Below are 19,467 nucleotides of genomic sequence, written 5' to 3' on the forward strand. Positions count from 1 at the left end.
ATAATTAATTTCTGACACCTGTTGTACTAAATGCTGCACACACCTGATAGGAGGCTAGTCTTCCCCTTAAGATTTCATAACCTAACTAGACGGCGGAAAGGAAGACGTGAGCAGTAGTGGCATCTCCAGCAGTGGAATTCCTCCTCCTGCTTTTCCTTCTGACCCATGCATCATCCTGATTTAGCCTCTCTGCTTCTGTTGATATTTGGATGGTTGGTTTTTGAGATAGGGACTGTCTTCTAAGCAACTCTGTGCAGCACCATGCTGCTCTATTCTTTGTTTTCAGAAGGTGACCTGAGGCCACCTAATTTAACATGCTTCTGCTGAATAAAATGCTAATTCAAAATGGTGAGGTTTAAGTTGGATAGATCCTAGACTAATACCTGAGAGTGGATATCCTGTGTGCAGTTAATGATGTACTCCTGCAGCGTAGCGTTTATGGGAGGATAGGGCATTCTTCTTGGGCTCTCGAAAGCTAAGTTATCAAATATTGGCCATCCAGTGACACAGCTGTATTGCTATCGTTGCTTTAACTGCACCCATTGCAGTCGTACCCTTGACTTCATTGTAGATATACCCTATGGAAGTATTTCTGGATTAGTTATAACCTGTAAATAAAATAGAGAAAGATTATGAAAAAGGAATTTTTACTGAGGATTTGGTTTTATGAGTTTTGTTTTGGATAGTACCGAGAAAAAAGGCATGCTTTCCTTCCTATTTTAATAATTTGACTTACATAATCCCTGAACAGCATCCCTTGATAAAACCATTGCGCTGTCAGTCTTTGCGTTCTTGGGCAAAGTATGCTGGGAACACAGTCTAACGCATGCCTCCTCACACAAAACAAAACTCCAGCTACGATTCTTTCATCACAAAAAATTAATGGTGCCCTGTTTTACAAGCTGGATTTTAATACAGCTTGACAATCCTGTTCTTGTATTCCTCTGCTAAGTACACATCTAGTTACTTTTGTTCTGTCCCTGATGTAACAAGTTGACAAGGAAGACTGTACTCGCTGCCAGACTGGGACAGGAGATGAAATACGTCTTTTGAAGTAGATATATTTGGATGTATTGTGCTGAGGTGTTGAATTGTCTACTCTGAATTTAAAAATATCAAATTTGATGTGCATAAAACAGCAAAAAGATTTGGGGAGGGGTATTTTTAATTTGAAGTGGTCTGCATTTTCAGATTTCCGGGTTTTCTAGCTTCTTTTCTCATCTGTCCAATTTTCTCATTTCAGAAAAGAGAGGAAGGTAGAATGTAGGTGAAATCTCTAAAAACAACAACAAAATCCCTTAAATCCCAAACTTTCTCCATTTCAGATTTCTTGCAAGAAAAAGCTTCAAAAAAATTCCTAAACTTTTAGTGTTTTCTTATTTATTAAAAAGAAAAAAATTTCCATCTTTGGTCAGTGTATCTTCTTTATAATTCAGTGTGTGCTGATTGATTATGATTCCCCGAGACCCCATATTTAAGTGGATGATCTTCTGCGGGAGAGATGGCAGGCCAGGAGCAATCCCTTTTAGGTCACAGAGTGAGAACAATCTCATCTTTCACCGTTGCTGCCGTCACTGGCTTCTCTTACCTAGTGATGTTCTGCAGCCTCTTCTTTGCTTGCGTAGTAACGTTTATAATATTAGTGCTGATGTACTCTCCTTTCTAATTCCGGCAAGGACATTTTCAAGAAGAGTGGTATAACAAAAACAAAGGCTGCTGCAATGCCGCGTTATGTTCAAGAAGCTATAAATGTTGAGATAGGATTTAAAGGATTCTGCAAGTGTCATACTATTTTATATATGCTTTGTAGAGGGGAAAAAAAACCCAGTGCTACCTAGTTTTGCTTTTTAATTCAGGTTTCTCTCTGATCTGAAATGACCAGAGAGTCTACTCTGAAACGTGGAAGCTGCCTACTTGAAAAAGATAGTAGAATAAGGATGTGTCTACAAACCACAGCACAACTGTCAGCACAAGTATATTTTTCATTTAGCTTTGCCTGTGACTGTTGATGTAACTCTTCTTTCATTCTGTTGTTTTCTTCACTCTGAATAACATCTAATACAGATGTAAGCTTTTAGGGCTGAAACAAAAAGCTTCTTTTTCTTTGGCAATGCATATAGTATGTTTTCTTGCTTGTTACACAAGCTTAATTTGATATCAGTGTTTTCAAAGAGCATCTGGAATCTTGGGCTGAGAAAATCAGGGTTTCAGATTATGCTGAAACTTTAGTCCCTAATGGTATGTCTGCACTACCGGCCTGGGAGCAAACTCAAGGGCTGGACTAGCTCGACTTCGGTCAGCAAAACAAGTCTGCTGTAGAGCAGGCTGGCTGTAAAGAATGTAGATGTGAGTCTGCCCCTGCAGTTTGGTTTAGGCCAAACCTAACTGGCCCGTGGCTTTTCTTCAGCAGCATGGCACAGCCTGGGTTCCTGAGACGCTTTTGCTAATCCCTGCAAAAGTTGGCTAGCATGTAATATTTTTCATGAACTTCTGAATATTTTACCATTTGGTTTTTAAACATATCTTGGCTTCCTGTTAACTTTCAATGAGAAGCTGGCCCTGAGCTTCCCTTTTGCACTCTTTGAAAACATTCCCTTTTCTATGGAACAAGCTGCCCGTAGCCAGCAAACCTGAAAGATCTGATCAAGGTAAGCTAGTCCACCATTTCCAGTTCTTTAAGCAGGGAGATCTAATGCACAATACTACCTTTCAGTGCATGCCTTTCTTTCAGTCAGTCTGATAAATCCTCTTGAATGATTATTATTTGGACTAATGCCATCTCTCATCCAGTTAGGTCAAGGAAATAAGTTTCTGTGTTTTTATATATTTTAAGAACCCTAGTTAAAGGAGAATATGAAACTTTCATTAAAACAATATTTCAGGAAGCTAAGAATCTTGCTTTCCTGACACTGGAGAAGGAAAGCAGTCAGAGGCGACTCTGGAGACAAGCAGTGGGGTAAATTAGTATTATTCCTGTTTCACATGTAGAACCTGCTTTCCATGAACATGGTAGATACAAACTAACAAAAGACACAGAATTATTAGGATTTAAATATTAAGAATTAGATTTTTAAGAATTACATATTGGGAAATAAAATGGAGCCCACTGTATTTATGAGGAAGAAGTTAGTTGCTGGAAGTGGATCATCTTTCTTCACTGATTCTTTGAACTAGCTAAAGAAGGGGATGACGTAGTGAAAAAAGGGAAAGTTGGAGAGAGTTTCAAAGTATTAACAGCTGCTTTGTACAGCACACAGTCTGTATCTCAGTATAATACATGATATTGCTCAGGCTGTGTTCTCCTTGTGGAATGGACAAGGATTTTTCGTTTCATGCTTCATTCACAGCCAGCTACAGTGATTTCAGAGTCAGCACCTATGCTTGGCACAAAGGGAAGAACAACAATATATTTATTGTTGATAGCAGCTATGTCACAAATCCTACTTCCGCTACAACAGGAGAAAACACCAAAACCAGTATCACATTAGGTAGAGAGGAAATGTCTAGTGCATGTGGCCATGTGTTGGGATGTTTCTGTGAAAGAACTTTCAAGTTTCATTCATTTCCCTTTGCTGACTTGCATGAAAACAGCATTAGTGGCTTCTGTAAGGGCCTTATAGTTTTGGAGGAAAAGAACAGAGATGTTCGTTTTAGAGACAGGTGGTGAGTTTCAGCTCTGACCTTCCACTGCGAATGCCCGAAGAAAAATACGCCTGTGGAATATCGTTGTGACGGGCTCAGAACCTAAGCAGGTTTTCTCGGCAGGGTCTGTTCTAGTTCACTTTGTCTCAAAGAAGTATCCGGGGTTTATACTGATCGAAGTAAAAAGATAATCCTTACTCTCTGTTCTAACGTTCTGCCCTAGTTACGTTTTGTCTAAGCCAACGGTCTGTGAAGTATGTTAACACTGAGAAATAATAGTGAATTTTATTAGAGATAAGATGTATCCCGTAAGCAGTATGTATTAGCTGTCTTATCTCTGCTCCCAGGTGGAAATGAATCTTTGTGTGTGACCATTCATGGTTTAGAAAAGCATGGGTAAACAAGTAAAATCATTACATGCGATAAGGATTTATTACTGTTGTATTCTGAGTGTGGCCTGCTCCAGCGAGTTTAGTGTCTGAAATTAAGGCCCTGCTGCTACAAGACTTGCACAACAACAACCCACCCATCCTACTGATGCAGGAAGCAAACTTCAAGCCCAAACCCCAAGTAACTTTTCCTCCTCTTATCAGAATGGTTTTGCAGGGTAAAGTTCGTTCTTTTACTTTTACTGGACTGTGAAAAGCTTTTGGTGCAATACAAACTTTTATCTAGAAAGATGTGCCAGTGAATTATCCAAGGAAAGGCGAAGAACTGAGCATCTTCAGCTTCATACAAATAAATGAGTTACATCTGAAGATTTAAGCAATCAAATTTGCATAATGAACATATTTATACCGCATTATAGTCACCTGGTTTACAAATTCAATGAGCATTTCACCACTATTATCAGCTGTCATAGTAGAGAAATTAAACATCCAGGAGAAAATGGTTTGTAAGGCAATGCGAATGATATTTTGCTTTGTGCTTTTTAACTTTTAATCTTCAATAAGTTTTTCTTATTGGAGAGGTAAACTCACGTCACCCCACTAGTGGTTGAAAATGGTAGGATTAACGTATCTAGGTTTTAGTGATTTGAGTAGGGGATTGCTTTTCCATTTTCTTTCATTTCAGCTGGGCAAGTGGCCATCTGTGTATCGTCGATCAATACGTGTATCTGTGTATCGATTCTAATGTTTCTATTTCATTATCTATTTTCCGTTATAAGGTTTTCCAAAAAGTTTCGTTTTTTACAGCTTTGTCTAGTGCAAAACTATTTTGACTGCCACCGGTGGTCTTAGGCCTCATCTTAAGATTTTCAAGTGCACAAAAGAGTTTATCTACTTGTGTACCTCTGAGATTCCTGCAAATAATATCACACTATTTGGGCAACCTATCCAAATATGCTATTTCATTAAATACTGGCTCCCTAATTTCTCTCTGACCTCTAGCATCTTACTCCAAAATGCTAGCTACACCTCTCATCCTCTTTCTATAGTCTTTTCACTTACCGAGTGTGAAGTTGAGCATTGTCTGTTCTTTTCCTTATGCTTTACTCAGAAAATCAATAATTACTGCAAAGATGCATTCCGTTATTTCTGTGGTCTGTTCTATAGCTTTCAATACAAAAAAGTGAATTTCTGCCAAGGACTGATCTCCTTAAGAGAACAGTGTTCCTAGAAACAACAGTTTACTAAAGGTGTGTCCATTTCTTTACTTGCCCAAATTCATGCATCTTTTAAAGAGGTCGTTTTTATTTTCTTCTGTCTAAAAGTTGCTTTGTGTCTCAATCTTGGCACCCAGTGTTAGTTGTCATTTTAGAAAGTGTGTGGCTGTAGGATCAGCAAGGACAAAACAGTAAGCGTAGATCTGCTCTGTTCAGTATGTTTACCTCATCTGTTCACGCAGTCCTTATATTCCTACTCATGTCTAATATTTAGAAACACTGTGAATTTTATTTTAGTGTTCTAGTTTTTTTATAGTGCGTTATTATATTCCATCAACTGGGAAATGTAGCATTTCAGTTGTACATTAGGACCGCTTCTAAGACCTACTCCTTCTGTGCAGCAGGCCTCACTTTTTGGGCTGCTTTCCTTTCATCCTCTACAAAATTGAACATCACAGACACCATTACTTGAGGGAAACTGCTACTAAGATCTATGCCAATAGCAGCACAGAGTATGAAAATCATCCTATATGGCATTCAGCCTGCTTTTGCATCATGTGCCGGCTGTTGTAAGTGTTCTGCTGTTTCTTTGGCTTTGTTCTCTAAGTATCACAAAGTGGCTTGTTTATATAATCTTCCCTGTTTCCCTCAGTGGAAAGAGGAACTTTGCTTGCAGCGAATACAATGGATTTGTTTTTAATTAAGGCTGCTGGACATGACTTATATTTGTTCCTCTCCACTTTGAAGATTTTAAACGCAGACTCTGTTGTTTAGCCTCTTAGAATTGCGGCCTGGGAAAGGGACCAAGCCGTGCGTGCATAGAGGTGTTAGTGTTGCTTGGAGAGCGCAGTCGTCTAGTATTTATGTGGCAGGTAGGGCTCGATAGAGGTTTTTGTGGTTATATAAAACGTTTCCTGAAAAATTCAAAATGTGGCAGGAAGAAACTACTAATGAATTCAGGTCATACTTACTAGTTTTGGATAGGATATGTGTGTTGCTCTATACAACGATTGAAGAGGCGATGATTTTATCCTGTTTACCCAGTAGGTGAGGGACCTTTTACATCTAAGGCATGAGGCTTGGGTTTGAACATATCCTCATTTCAGCAGTTCTGAATGTAGGAATTCTCTAGAGAGCTGGCGTGCAGTGTAGCCCAACCTGTCCCTTCTGCCTTTGGGGAAAAGGGAATCTTGCATTTTAGTTCTGCAGACTCCTCCCATAGGTGTTTTTCTGTAGGGTTACTGATGCAACAGTCGTGATGGGATGCTCAGTATTTTTCAGTCCGTTAGGTTTTTTGGTCAAGGGCTGAGGGCTTCTCAAAATCATCTAGATTTCCTTGCCTAGCTCTCATTATCTTTAGGTCCATGGTTTGTGTCCAAAAGCTCGACTGTAAGTGTCGAGAAGTTCGACTGTGCTTGCACTGGTGCTACAAAATAGCGTGCACCTCCTCTGAGTTGAATGATAGTATTCCCTGTCATACTTGCCAATGTGAACTTTATGTTTCTTAGACAAGTACTCCATTTTTCACTAGTAGGCAAGTATCTAATTATGTCAATGTTAAAAGTTTGCTTAAATTAGTACTTCAAAATAGCACTAAGAATTTTTGCAGGCAATAACTTTAATGGTTAAAATACTATTAGCTGTGTTCTCAGAAAATGTCAAACAGTATAGCCTGCTGATTAGAGCCGGACTGGAAAAAATTTTACTAAAATAGAGTTTCAGATAGAAAATGCCTCTTGCAGGAAACCATTTGTTCCAAAATCATTGATTTTATTGAGATTTCCATAGAAAATTATTTGAAACATTTTCCAAAAGTGTTGAAGCTTCCCATTTTGATTTTTGTCAGGGAAAAAAAAAAATTGATTCAGTTTCTTGAATCAACTTTTTGTTTTGCAATTTTTACAGATCAACAAATTTGAAACTGGAAATAGGTAACATCATAATATAACATCTCTTCTTCTGTCCTTTCCAGGGCTAAACCGTTAACTCAAAAGGGTTTGTTAACAACCATTGCCAAAACATGGAATAAAAAAAAGCATGCAATAGAATTTTGCATTTCAGATTTAAAGCACTCTAGAGGTTTTCTGTCATTTATACTTCTTTCTGGAGATGTTTCATCATTTTTAAAAGCCAGGTTTTAATGGTGCTACTTAAATGCTTCTAACTGCATGAGAGAATGTGATTGCAAGATGCTTCTTGCTAGCTCTTTGTTGATCTCCAGCTGTGCAGACGAAGGTTACGTTCTTATAAGGAGGGGTCTCTAGTAAGGTGTAGTATTTGGTGGCCAGAATATTTTCTCACTAAAGTTTACTACCTTTCACTTGTAAGATTACACACCTGTAGAATATGATCATGGCCCGATTCTTAATAAGGTAATGCATCTTTAGGCATGTAACTCAAAGTTAAATAGTGGTTTCTTTGGGTTAAGGACTAAAATGAAAAATCAAATAGCTTCATTTCTAATCCAAGTATCAGATTCCCTGAAATGAAACACTTCCTTTTATTTCCAATTACTTAGAATTTTTGCTTCTTTGTTTAAGAAAAAAAAAGGAGGGAGGAGAGAAAAAAAAAACCCATCAAACAAACATTGAAGCCAGTTAGTTATGTAAATGGTTGAATAAATTTTTCCCCCTAGGTAGTCGCCCTACTTTAAATCATATTTGAAAAAAATGTTGATATTCAGCTTTTCCCTCCTCCTATTCTTTCTGTACTGCACTTTTCAAAGGATTTCCTAAAAATGTTTTTCCAATTAATGTCTTCAGTACCTGAGGGTCAGCTTGCTTTATTTTTTCCCTTCTTGTTGCTTTGGCTGAAAGCAGAACTATGGCTGAAAAAGCCAGTCACGCTGGCTTTTCCAGGCTGCTTGTCTAACTGCAAAATAATGAAGACCTCACAAAAAGCCCACTGCTGTAGGAATATATCTTAATATTAAGTATCATTTTAGTATCTAATGTACAATCTATAGTAAAGAATACCTGTAATGTAAGGGACTGAAGTTGTTTGGCTTATTCCAAATTTATAAAATTTAAATTTTCAGACTCTAAACGAAGGACAAATTTAGCCTGAATTTTTCCTTCTCTCTCCGTTTTGTAAACTGCAGATGACAGTGTCAGATTGTATACAGTGTAACTTTTTTTACATACTAGTATAAAGGTACCTGTTTTTGTAGTGATTTTTTTTTCTTTTACAGATCTTTGGATGCTTTTCTTCCTTTTTTTTTTTCTTTTATCTTTTAGCATGAAGCTTATTCTTACACTAATCTATTTTCTTGTAGCAATTTATAGTAAAATAAAATGTAATCATAAAAATATACTTAAGAATATATCATGTACACTGAGATGTTGGTATGGTTTGGTTCCTATCCTGGACCTAAAATTTATTTAGTGAGTCATCTGTCCTATCCCTTTGATTCTCCAGGGTTTAGGTTGGCAGTTGCTTTTTGTAAAACTTTGGAGGTTAAATAACCCAGCTGAACTCAAAGAAGCTTAGACTTGGCTACCAGCCAAAAAGCTCTCAAAGTGAGGCATCCCAGAAGGATAATGTTTTCAACCTTTCAAATCTCAAATGGTTCACTGCAGTTCTAATTACAGTCTCCCATCAAAATAACCTCCTATAGAGAGAAGTGAAAAAAATACAAAACACGTAATTTCTCTGTACAAAGATAAGACAATTGATTGCAACCTATAAAGCTACCAATTATGGAAGATTTGCTTACTGTGTATTTTTACTGTTACTATAGAATAAAACTCAGGTTTCCAGGCACTCTCTCAGACATCTAGTGTGACTGAACAAATGGGATGCTTTAAAAACATGCAGTAAGTCACTGAGCTCTCAGAGCCCCAACTGTAAATGTTTAATTGCCATTGACAGTTCTGGCCAATTAAGTCTCTGCAGTAATGATCACATCAGCAAAAATTACTGGATCTTTTATATTCAGATAACCACAGTTCCTAATTGGAGTATGGTTTCAATGAAATCTCTTTTCTCCATTACCAAAACTAGCATTAGGGATCACAGCAATCAGTGTTTCAGTCAGTGGGTTGTGAACTTTGCTAGGGGTGAGGAAGGCAGTCAGGATTATTGCAAGGCACGGAACATGTTGGTATAGTTTAAAGCAAAGAAAATATTGCCTCTTTTGTCTTGTTGCCCCTCAAGATCTCTGAATGCATCTGCATCATAGAGCAAGCGCTTCGTGAGACGGAGCCAAGCCTGAGCTACTGAGCTCTTTCAGAGGGAATTGCTAACGTGCGCTTGATGTTACTCTAATGTGGTGTATGGTTTCTGATCAGAAAGACATTAATTCTCTCTTTGCAACATAGTCTGTGCTCCATCATGGTTACCGGTAATATACTCTGTAGACAAACCTTCTGTTAATATCTTAAGCACGTACATGCTTCAACGCATGTACTTACGAATTCGTGTTTGTGTAAGCATATGGCAATTAGAATATTACTTTTACTTTTCTTACTACAATCCATGTAAGAAAATCGTGACAGTATGGTTCTCAAAACAAGGTGTCTTTAGCATGAAAATACTGACAAAGACTCCTACTTGGCCAGCCTTGGTTTTGCCTTTATTATCTTGCAATCCCCATCAAATATTGTTCAGGCGTTAGCAAGAGAAAGGCCTTCTTGAAAGTACTAGCTCAGCCCACCAGTCTGCCTGCTCTTCCGCACACGCTCTGCGATTCGAAGAGCTGAGGAAGCCTCCCCTGAATTTTATCTGCCCATTAAGTGTGGGACTTAAGCGGCTGAGCTTCCCTATCAGCTGGTGCCAGTAACAAGGCATCCCGGGGGGAGAAAACAAACTGGACTGTTCTAGTCAATCTGCAAATTGTCAGGCCCCTGGGGTCTCTGTTGAGAAAGAAGACTCCCTGGCAGCGCCGGCTGAATGCAATCCGAAGGGTCAGAGCGCAAGACTGATAACTTGTTCGCCCTGCTGGGTGGATTGACAAGTGTTCGTGTATTATGGGATTACAGGATGTTTGTTGTTACAGGCAATGTTGTATTTTTGCACTTTTTTATGCATCCCTGTTAAGTTCTTATTATTTCAATTGCAATTTTAAACTTTTTTTTCTGTAGAATTCATTTCCCATTCTTTTTAAAACGATGTAGGCTAATTTAATCAAGCAGTCTCTAGAACAATAGGGAAGTTATGCTAATTTCTGGAAATGAAAGTGTCTCTCTCTTTTGCTGGTAGAATAACGTGCTCTTATTTTACAAGTAACTTGCCCTCTCTTTTGGGGAGGAGTGGAGAGAGTTGGAATGGTTTCTTTAATAAATTCAAAGCTCGTCAGGAAGGGATCACGCCGAACGAATCCTGCGAGCAAAGGTAACGGCCGTTGCGCCAGCTTTGCGCTGCAGCCTGTCGGGAAGAGCCGTTGTGGGAGGAGGCAAGCCTAATAGCTGGGTTCAGAACAAGGAAATATAACTCTGTAAGAGTGTTGGTTAGTAAGATGCCTTAAAGTTGTTGTTAGGAGGCTACGCGTGTTGTTATCGATAGCCTCTGGGCTATAGCACGAGACTGAACCTGGAGGTTGCTGTGTTTGCTCCTGCTTTCAGAGTAGTCTTGGTCCCCAGTTCGTTGCTTTGTGCTTCCGTTTCCCCAGCTACCAGATGAGGATTATGATACTGATCTAAGTTTAAGTGCTCTGAAATCTGCTGATAAAAAGAAATAATATAAAACCTAGGAATTACTGTGGTTTGCCAAGGCTACAGAGCTCCGCAGATATTGGCTGATGTGCATTTTAGTTCCGTGTGAGATTTCTGTTTGCAGTAAGTAGGTTTTTATACTTCCTTCCCTGTTTCTGGATCAGGCCCCATTTCAGGTCCGGAAATTACCTAACTAGGCACAGCCACCGTAGCTGGGCACTGATCTTCAAAGGAGCTTTTGCTTTGGTCTCTGAGCACTTTTGTATTGTGGTACAGACAGGGGAGGGCTCAGCGCTTGTAAATATTTCTCTGATTTTGTAATGATGAACTGGAACTGAAATGTTCTATATCCTTCCTCCGTTTTATCCTTTCTCAACAGAAGGCAGCTATGGTCTTCTGCAGTCATGTAGAGGCTTTTGCAAAACTTTCAAAAGCACCTAGAAGGCCAAATTTCTAAACCCTGCCAACTGCCAGTTGCAAAACCGTTATGTGGCATTAGCTACGCTATACACTGATTTTGCACTGGTGGAAATGACTGCAGTAAGGGCAAGGCACTGGAGAATAGTACCTAGAACAATACCTTAAAGTAAGGTAGCAATTCCTGCTCTTTAGCCCCAAAGGCACTGTTTAGCTTTGTTTTCCTACCTGACATTACGACTGCAACATTAATTGTACAGCGTATAAGCCACGGTCTCCTATCAAAGAGGATGAAGTCTGTTTTTCTCCTCTGTAACTGCAAAGAGAGAGCTTGTCACTGTGAGGCTAATAGGACTCTAGTAACACTTGTACCTTTTAATAAACAAACATTCATGTGAGCACTCAGGAAGACATCAACTTAGATTCCCGTGATAAACAATACAAAGCAGCTCTTGATAATACTTGGCTTTCAGCAGAATTTGTTGTAAAGCCAAATGATTTACTTTGCCTGAGGTGGAACACAGAAAAAATTGTGAAAACAAGGATAGGAGTTGTTATGGTTTCCAATGTGCTTCTTTGTGAGATGGTTTCTATTAGAACAAGGTCTATGGTGAGCATTAAACTGAAGATGAGACTAGCCTGCAAATGCACGTTTACTGAACAGACGCGAGGTTTGGAGTATGAGCACGTGCCTAGAGTCTGAATTCAGACCTAAACGCGTGAGCGTCCAGTGGGTGGAGCATTGAACTGAGGGACAAGTCAGGTGAGCGGTAGTCCTACCTCTGGTGTTGATCTGCTGTGTGATTTGTCCAAAGACATTTCTTCCTCAGGATCCCTTTTTTTCTTTTTACCCCGCTTTTTGGCTTGTCTGCATACTATGAAAATCTACAGCAGGAGAAATTCTTCCGTAGGCCACGTGTCTAGCCTTGTCCCCGTTATGACCTGTGAGCCGCACGATAAGGCAAACAGCAGACATTAATTCCGATCCTAATTTCCTCCTGATGGAATCTTTGCTTCGAAGAGGGGAATGAGCTGATGACAGTATTTTCCCTTTATTAATCAGTGTCGCTTTATGCTCTTTTCGATATGTGGCATTGATTTCCGTTTCTTTTTTTGTCCCATTGCCCATGCAGGGTCAGCTCATAGTGTCCTTTCTCTTGTTGCTACCCCCGTTTCTTGCCAGGAATAGAGCGGTTTCGCTCTAGTGCAAGGTTATTGGTCGGCCAGTATTACTGCTTCTGTTTCCCATAGTCTTTTCCCCTCTGCACAAATGCGGTAGATACAATCTTTTACATTACGCAAACTCAGTTCACGCTCAGCAACTTTAGGGCCAGATAATGGAATCAGGAGATTCTCCCTGTAGATCAGAAGTTTGAATTTGGCTCGTGGTGGCAATGATCGAAACCTGCTGCAACAGAATGGCTCTTTGAGTCCTGGGAGAAATGAATTTATCGGTTTAGTCAGCTCTGAGCCCTGTTCTCTTCTAAGAAGTTTACTGGTGGCCTCTTGTGCTTCATCTTACTAAAGTAGAGCTGAATTAGCTGTAAGGTTTTTCAGTTTTGTACTTTTCATGGAAACTGAACTTGCTAATGAAACAAATGAAAATACAGTGTAAATTCTGAATTTGGCTATTCAGGTCTTGAGGCCTGATATTCTAAGACCCGTTAGGGCCATAATTTTACACATGTTGCAACTTCTATGCACACCCTTGAGTTTTATCAGGGGATTTTTTTTTAGATGAGTTTACATTTATGCCTGCTTTAAATTCATTTTGCATCGCTAAAGCGGTATAAAGGAGTGTTGGTAATGATAATCTTGCACATTTGTCTTTCCTAAAGTTTTCAGCTTCTGTAAATTTGTCCATATATGTTTAGTGGTCCTAGAACGCAAAATGTTTGTTTTAGGTGAGTCACTTTGAAAGCTTTATAAATGTCTTGGTCTGATTTAGTCCTTAATTACTTGGAGTAATCCTACTCCAGTCAAATCATCTCTGCACATCAGGAAATAAGCTGAGAACATTTGACACAGAAAGTTGCTGCAGGTTTGTCTTGCTACTTGGATACTTCTGAAAAACCCGTTGAAACAAAGGAGGCCACGTTACAAGGGATCACCAAGTCACCACACAGAACCCCTGACTATCTGATGTTCCAGTAACTCAAAAAGAGGAGAATTATTTTTGACCTTCTAGTCAGATTTTAGATTGAAAACAGAACTTCTGCAAAATTAAAAGCATTCTGAAGTTTAGGAAGAAAGATTTTATTGGAGTTCAAACATCAATTAAAAAAATTATAGCAAAAGATGGGGAAAATTACAAACCTTTTACAGTGAGTGAGGAGGCATTAACAAAGGCAAGTAGGAAAACCCATGCCCATAAGAAAACACATGCTTCTCTTCAGTGTGTGTGTGTGTTTGTTTGTTTTAAAAAAACTTACATTTCTGTTCATATCTCCTGACACCGCCACAGCATTTAAAAGGGCATTATGTAACCGAAAGAGGTGTCCAGGGCGCTAGGTGTTTTGAGCATATCAAAATGACTCCTGCAATAGCAAGATTTCATTTGGATCAAACAAAGCAGTCAATTAACCAAGATGTTCTGGGCCAGTGACTTCTGCATTTAGTTTCTGGGGACTGTTACCTATTTTTTAAATATAAACAATAATTTCTCCCATGAAAAGTGGGACTTACTGGTGCTGTTTTGATGACTGTGACAGGTGCTCAGTTTTCCCTTGCAAGCCAGTTTTGTCAGTAGACGTTTGCCAGCACGAATCCAAGTTCAGGTTCCTGTTCGGCTCTTACCAGACTGACCTAGATCGCCCAATATATCAAGCTAAATTTTTTGAGCACGTTACATAATCCCTTATCCTTACGTTTATCTTGCTGTTTACAGTGGAAGGCCCATCTATTTTTCCATCCCGTTGCTCATGAATAAATAACGTGACATGCTGTCTTCTCAGCAGCTGCTTTTCTTTCCTTCGTTCCACCGGTGATGCACAATGTCACCACACATTTGCATATGAAATACCAACTCCAAATCACGGTTGTGTGTCCTGGGCCAACGCGCAGGAGAATAACGAAGCACCAAGCAGTGCTTCTAGATCTCTGTGGGCAATGTAACTTCTCTGAGTATGGCTCAGGTGGCGGCCTGTGGAAATTGTGCTCTTATTCAGACTTAGTCTACGCTTAAGCATTCAGCACATCCCTGCCCTTTGGAACTATCCATTTGAACGTCAGTAACGTTTTATAGCTTGCCTGTCATCATGGAAACAGTTGGGATCTAAACTGCTGTAAGATCATCACACTTAAAACTGAGCACGTATTGTGAGTCATTGTACAGAACAGAGAGGGTTGAGCGATAAATTTGTATATCGTAATTGTCTGTATTATAGGAAGAATGCCTTTCAAATTTGTCTGCTGCAAATTCCTCTTATTGTTGTTTCTTCAGGGCATAAAAATCTTTGAAAGAAAGAGGAAAAATAACAACAGCAAAACTATCTCTTTGTAATGATAGAAAATAGTTACATAAGAGAGCCTGAGAAATTTGAAAAAGAATACTAAGTAGAAACCCTATAATAAACAAAAATAGACCCTCAGTGTTTCAGGACGCATGCAAATACCTATATTTCTGCCCTTTGCATGTTTGTGTGTCCAGTGCTTATGTCCTGCACTGTGGTGTCTCAGCCTTTCCTGTGCATCTTGCAGCTGTACCTTGACTCTCTCTTGTCAGAAGCCCCCACGCCGGTTACTCCTCTCCTCTGGGTTGCGAGTACCCAGGGCCGTGAGCCAGAAAAGGTCTGTATTTCTCTGCAGTCCGATCCTTGATCTGGGCAACAGCAAAGGGGCTACTGCAGCTGTGGGACTCAGCATCTGTTTTGCAGTTTAGAGACTGCCTCATCTCTCTTGAAATTATAAAAAACAGAGTTGTGCAAGGTTGTAAATCTTAAAAAAAAAAAAAAAAAAAAAAAAAAACAGCAACAACAACAGAAACCTAGAGCTTTAAACATCAAAGATATGTATAGTATGTAATATTCCATAATAATACTGTCGTGGGCACTGGGAGCCAAGTTTGAGAGAAATAAACAAAAGGAGAGAGTCTTTTTAGGTAACTGGGGTATAAACAAGGTAGAACTATAGTTAGTTGGCAAAAGATTGCAGAAGGCTGTAGCAACCAAGTGGTGTGTACATGCATACGTTTACCCTGAGATGTATGTTTTTGCAGAAGATGAGAGCAGAGTTAAGATTTCTAGTACAGTATAGAGCTTGTAGATATGCAGGGAAAGTAAGTTTGTAAGAGCTATAGGTGAGCACTAAAGATGAAGATGAAGCTCAGACCAGTGGACTTGAATAGTGCAGCAAAACTGTGTCTGGTCCCTTACAGTATGTGCAGTCCATCCACTTGTGACAGTTCAGATCTGTAGCCAGTTCTGATATTCAAGACATTGGAGTCAAAGCTAAGGCATCCCAGAATTATTTAGTTTAGCAATTCTTATATTTTTCTATTTTATTTTTCAGTTTATTTCAAATCTTAAATTGAGAATGATTTCATCGTCGTCATTCTTCTGACTGGATGCAGTTCAACACCCAAAGGCTTCTGAGTAGGGCAGGATGTTAAATACAGCTTGACAGAATCAATGTGTTCTTTTGATTGATGTAATTTGTAAATCAATTAACTAAATCAAAAGATAAGCTGAATTGGCAACAGAGATAGTTCCCCCCCCCCTCCCGTAACAGTCAAATATTTACTAATGCTTAGGAGCCAGCAGCAAATCCTGAAACATCAGCTCTGTCAGTGGAAAGTACAACTAATAATGAAGAAGACAGCAGTAATTGAAAATCAAGCTTGTATTAAATAGTATGTTTTGGGAGAGTCCTAGCCAAATGAAGTAGTATGGGGGGGAAAAAACATCAGGTATCAACTCTTCTTACTCTCTCAGGGAGCTTTTGTATAATTCCACCTTGAAGTAAAATCTTCCAAAGTGCTGGTTTCCTCAGCTGTCTTTAGAGTGCTATACTCTTGAAAATCCTGCCTGTGTGTCCCAGTAGCAGCCGCTACGTGCTAAATGTTTATGAAAATCTAGCCTCCAGCTATTGGAAAAATTTGACCATAATGTTAACATGTGTACAACGTGACAAAAAATATTTGAAAGAAGTAAGCAAGTAGGAATTTTAATGCTGGAGCATTACTGAAGTGACAACACGTGGACAGGTTTCCGTGCTCATGTTCAATAGTCTTGCATATGATCTGTTATCTTATTTCCTGCAGACTATGTTGAAAAGAAAATTGCCATGTTGCACCTGGTCAGTTGCGATGTGTTAGGCGATGTAGTTTGGGAAGAAGGTATCTTCCTGATAATAAGTATGTGAACCTGAAAAGTGAAGGCTGACTCTCCATTTAATGGCATCTTTTAGGTGCCATTAAAAATACCGAATCTTCTGCGTAATGCTCTCTTTTATTGTATTTTACAGTCAAAACACTGTTTATGCGTTTGCTTGTCTCTTTTTTCTTTCCTCCCTTTTATGCCTCCTCTTTCTCCATACGGCCTCTTTTGCTTTGATCACCTTATGAGGAAGCAGGGGGTCAGTGAGACCGCAGTGCCTTGCAGAACTTATCTGAGCAACTTTATAAGCGAATTGGTAATAAGCGTTGACCGTTTCCTGGAGCAGGAGTGTCTCCTGTGTCGCTGTCCAGTTTTGCATGTGCAGTATAGTGACAGACAAAATCCTAGGTAGCTACAGACCTGTGGCAGCGCATTGTGCCTCCACCTGAAACTCTAACTCCGTCACAAGCAGTAGGTAAATAAGCTTCGCGGTGGCTCCTTGAGGCACTTACCTTCCTACAGAGGTCAATAATTAATATGTGCCTTGCCAAATCACTCTTGATATCATATCTGGGTAGTAGGGATATGTAATGATTTCTACTCTTATGCATTATATATTAGATCATGTTTGCTCCCTGATAAATCAGTGTTGTGAACTTCAAGGTCAAGCACCGCAGATAACCATCTCACTTTAAATTTTCTTGCTTATTGACCACAGAAAGTATTTTACAAGCTCGATTTAAACCTAGAGAGTAGTTGGCTAAAATGTGTGTATTTTACTTAAGTAGATAGTTCATCTGTTACTAATTGTAGGGAGGACCAGATCAAATATTTGTTTTACTCCCAAACTATGGTTGACGGCCATTGGTAAGAGTAATTAAACTTTTAGTTCCCCTTTAGTTATGCAGAGATCTGATACTTACATGTTAGTGTAGGTCCATCCAGATGAATGAAGTCCAAATGGTAAGGGGGTATACAATTACTTCTGTCTCAGCCAACAAACGCGCTTCTCTAATTAAAAATCTGCATATAATATTTATAACCAAGGAGAAGAAAATATCTCCCAACAGAAAGTCTGTCAAAAACAATGAGTGCAAAGTGGAAATCCTCAGAGTAAGTGAATCGGAAACTTTTCTGTAATGCTTGTCTTTGTTTTCCCAGCTCTGGGGGCCTGAATGACAGTTTGGATAAAATATATATGCTCTTATTAAAAAATAAATCGAATTCACTGCAGAAATTACTAGATGAAATTGAGTCACTTGCATTATGTAGGAGGTCAGACTAGATTGTTACAATATTACTTACTGGTCTTAAAAGCGTGTGAACACCGAATACAAATAGGTGTGAGGCTGTTCAGAGAGTGTAGTGGAGCTTAGGGCTGACTACAGAGGAGCTCCTGCTCCCAGGTACGGAATATAGTTTTCCTTCTCCCAGTAATCTCAAAATGCCTCTAATAGTTTTTTTTTCATCAGTGGATTTTGAAGGAGTTGGCATCGTTATTCCCGTGCTACAAATGGGGGCATGGAAAAATTAACCGACTTAGGTAAGGCAGCCTAGCAGGCAAATGCCGGCGCCAGAAATAACGCTGGCTCTCTGGATTGCCGCTGTCTTCTGTTCTATACGTTATGTTTCCTGTACTTCAGCGTGTTTCTGAAGTGCTGTGCGTGCTCTTGGCATTCACAGTTATCCTTAGTAACGGCCCTTCCTTTTTTTGTGACATGTAGAATTTGGCATGCTAAGAAGTGCTGAAATGAACAGTTACCTAGCTCTGTGCTGCACACACACACACATGGATTAATACTATTGCTCTGAGAGTTATCTATAAAAGGTGTGCATGATGAGGAGCTTGGAAGAAGAGTCCCTCTCATCTCCCTGAATGTTGATACTGAAGCACTAAGCGTTTGGTTCCAAGAAATGGAAGCCCAAAACTTGACATGCTGTAAGTGACATGTACTTTAATGTTTTTTCTGCCAGTGATGGTCCTAGTTACGTATTGTCGAGATCTAATTCCTGTGATACCTTTCCTTTTTTTCCCCCTTGTCTTTTATCTGGAGTACTGAACATAACCCTATTCATCCTCTTGCAGCGCAGATTGGAGAAAAAAAAAAGAAAAAAGAAAAAAGAAAAAGGATACGCACTCCTATTCATATATCTGTGGAAAGGAAGCTGGGAGCAGACAGGAAAATTCCACTGCATTTGTATCATCTTTCTCTGAATGAATTTCACCTCGTAAATCCTCTGAGGTCTCTTTGTTTTGCTTTTCTTTAGTTTCATTGCCTGAAATAGTGTCTCTGAAAACTGCTGCTTATAGCACAGGTTGGGTTGGGGGAGAGAAGAAAAGAAGGGATCGCACCCACTCTTGCCTGTCGTCCTCGTTTAGCCTAATGCCTGTGTAGGTAGGCTGGGAGCATGCTAACTGCTGTTTAAAAAAAAAAAAAAAAGACGTGTTTGCATCCTCCAGCCAGTGATAACCGCCTACAACCCCAAACTAAAACAACCAGAACTCAAGTACCTAAGTACTGTTGGGGTTTTCTTATAATTCCCTGCTATGGACATTTCTGAAAGTCTTAGATAATCTGTTATCTGTATAATGGCATTGGAAAAGCTTTTGTTTTACTAATCCGTGTGTAGCTATTTAAAAACTCATTTCTATAGGATGAATTTTATACAGAACCATGTTGATTTTATCTTTGCAAAAAGTTCCTGTCAGTCTGAGAAACCTTGTACTTCATTTTTTGTAGTTCTGTGTTCATGAGTGGCATGTTAACTCTTGGAGGCAAAATCAAGTTTCTCAGCCTCAGAGAGCTTTGTTTATCATTAAGTACATGTATACATT

Source organism: Struthio camelus, chromosome 27, assembly GCF_040807025.1.
Source record: "Struthio camelus isolate bStrCam1 chromosome 27, bStrCam1.hap1, whole genome shotgun sequence".
Lineage (NCBI taxonomy): Eukaryota > Metazoa > Chordata > Aves > Struthioniformes > Struthionidae > Struthio > Struthio camelus.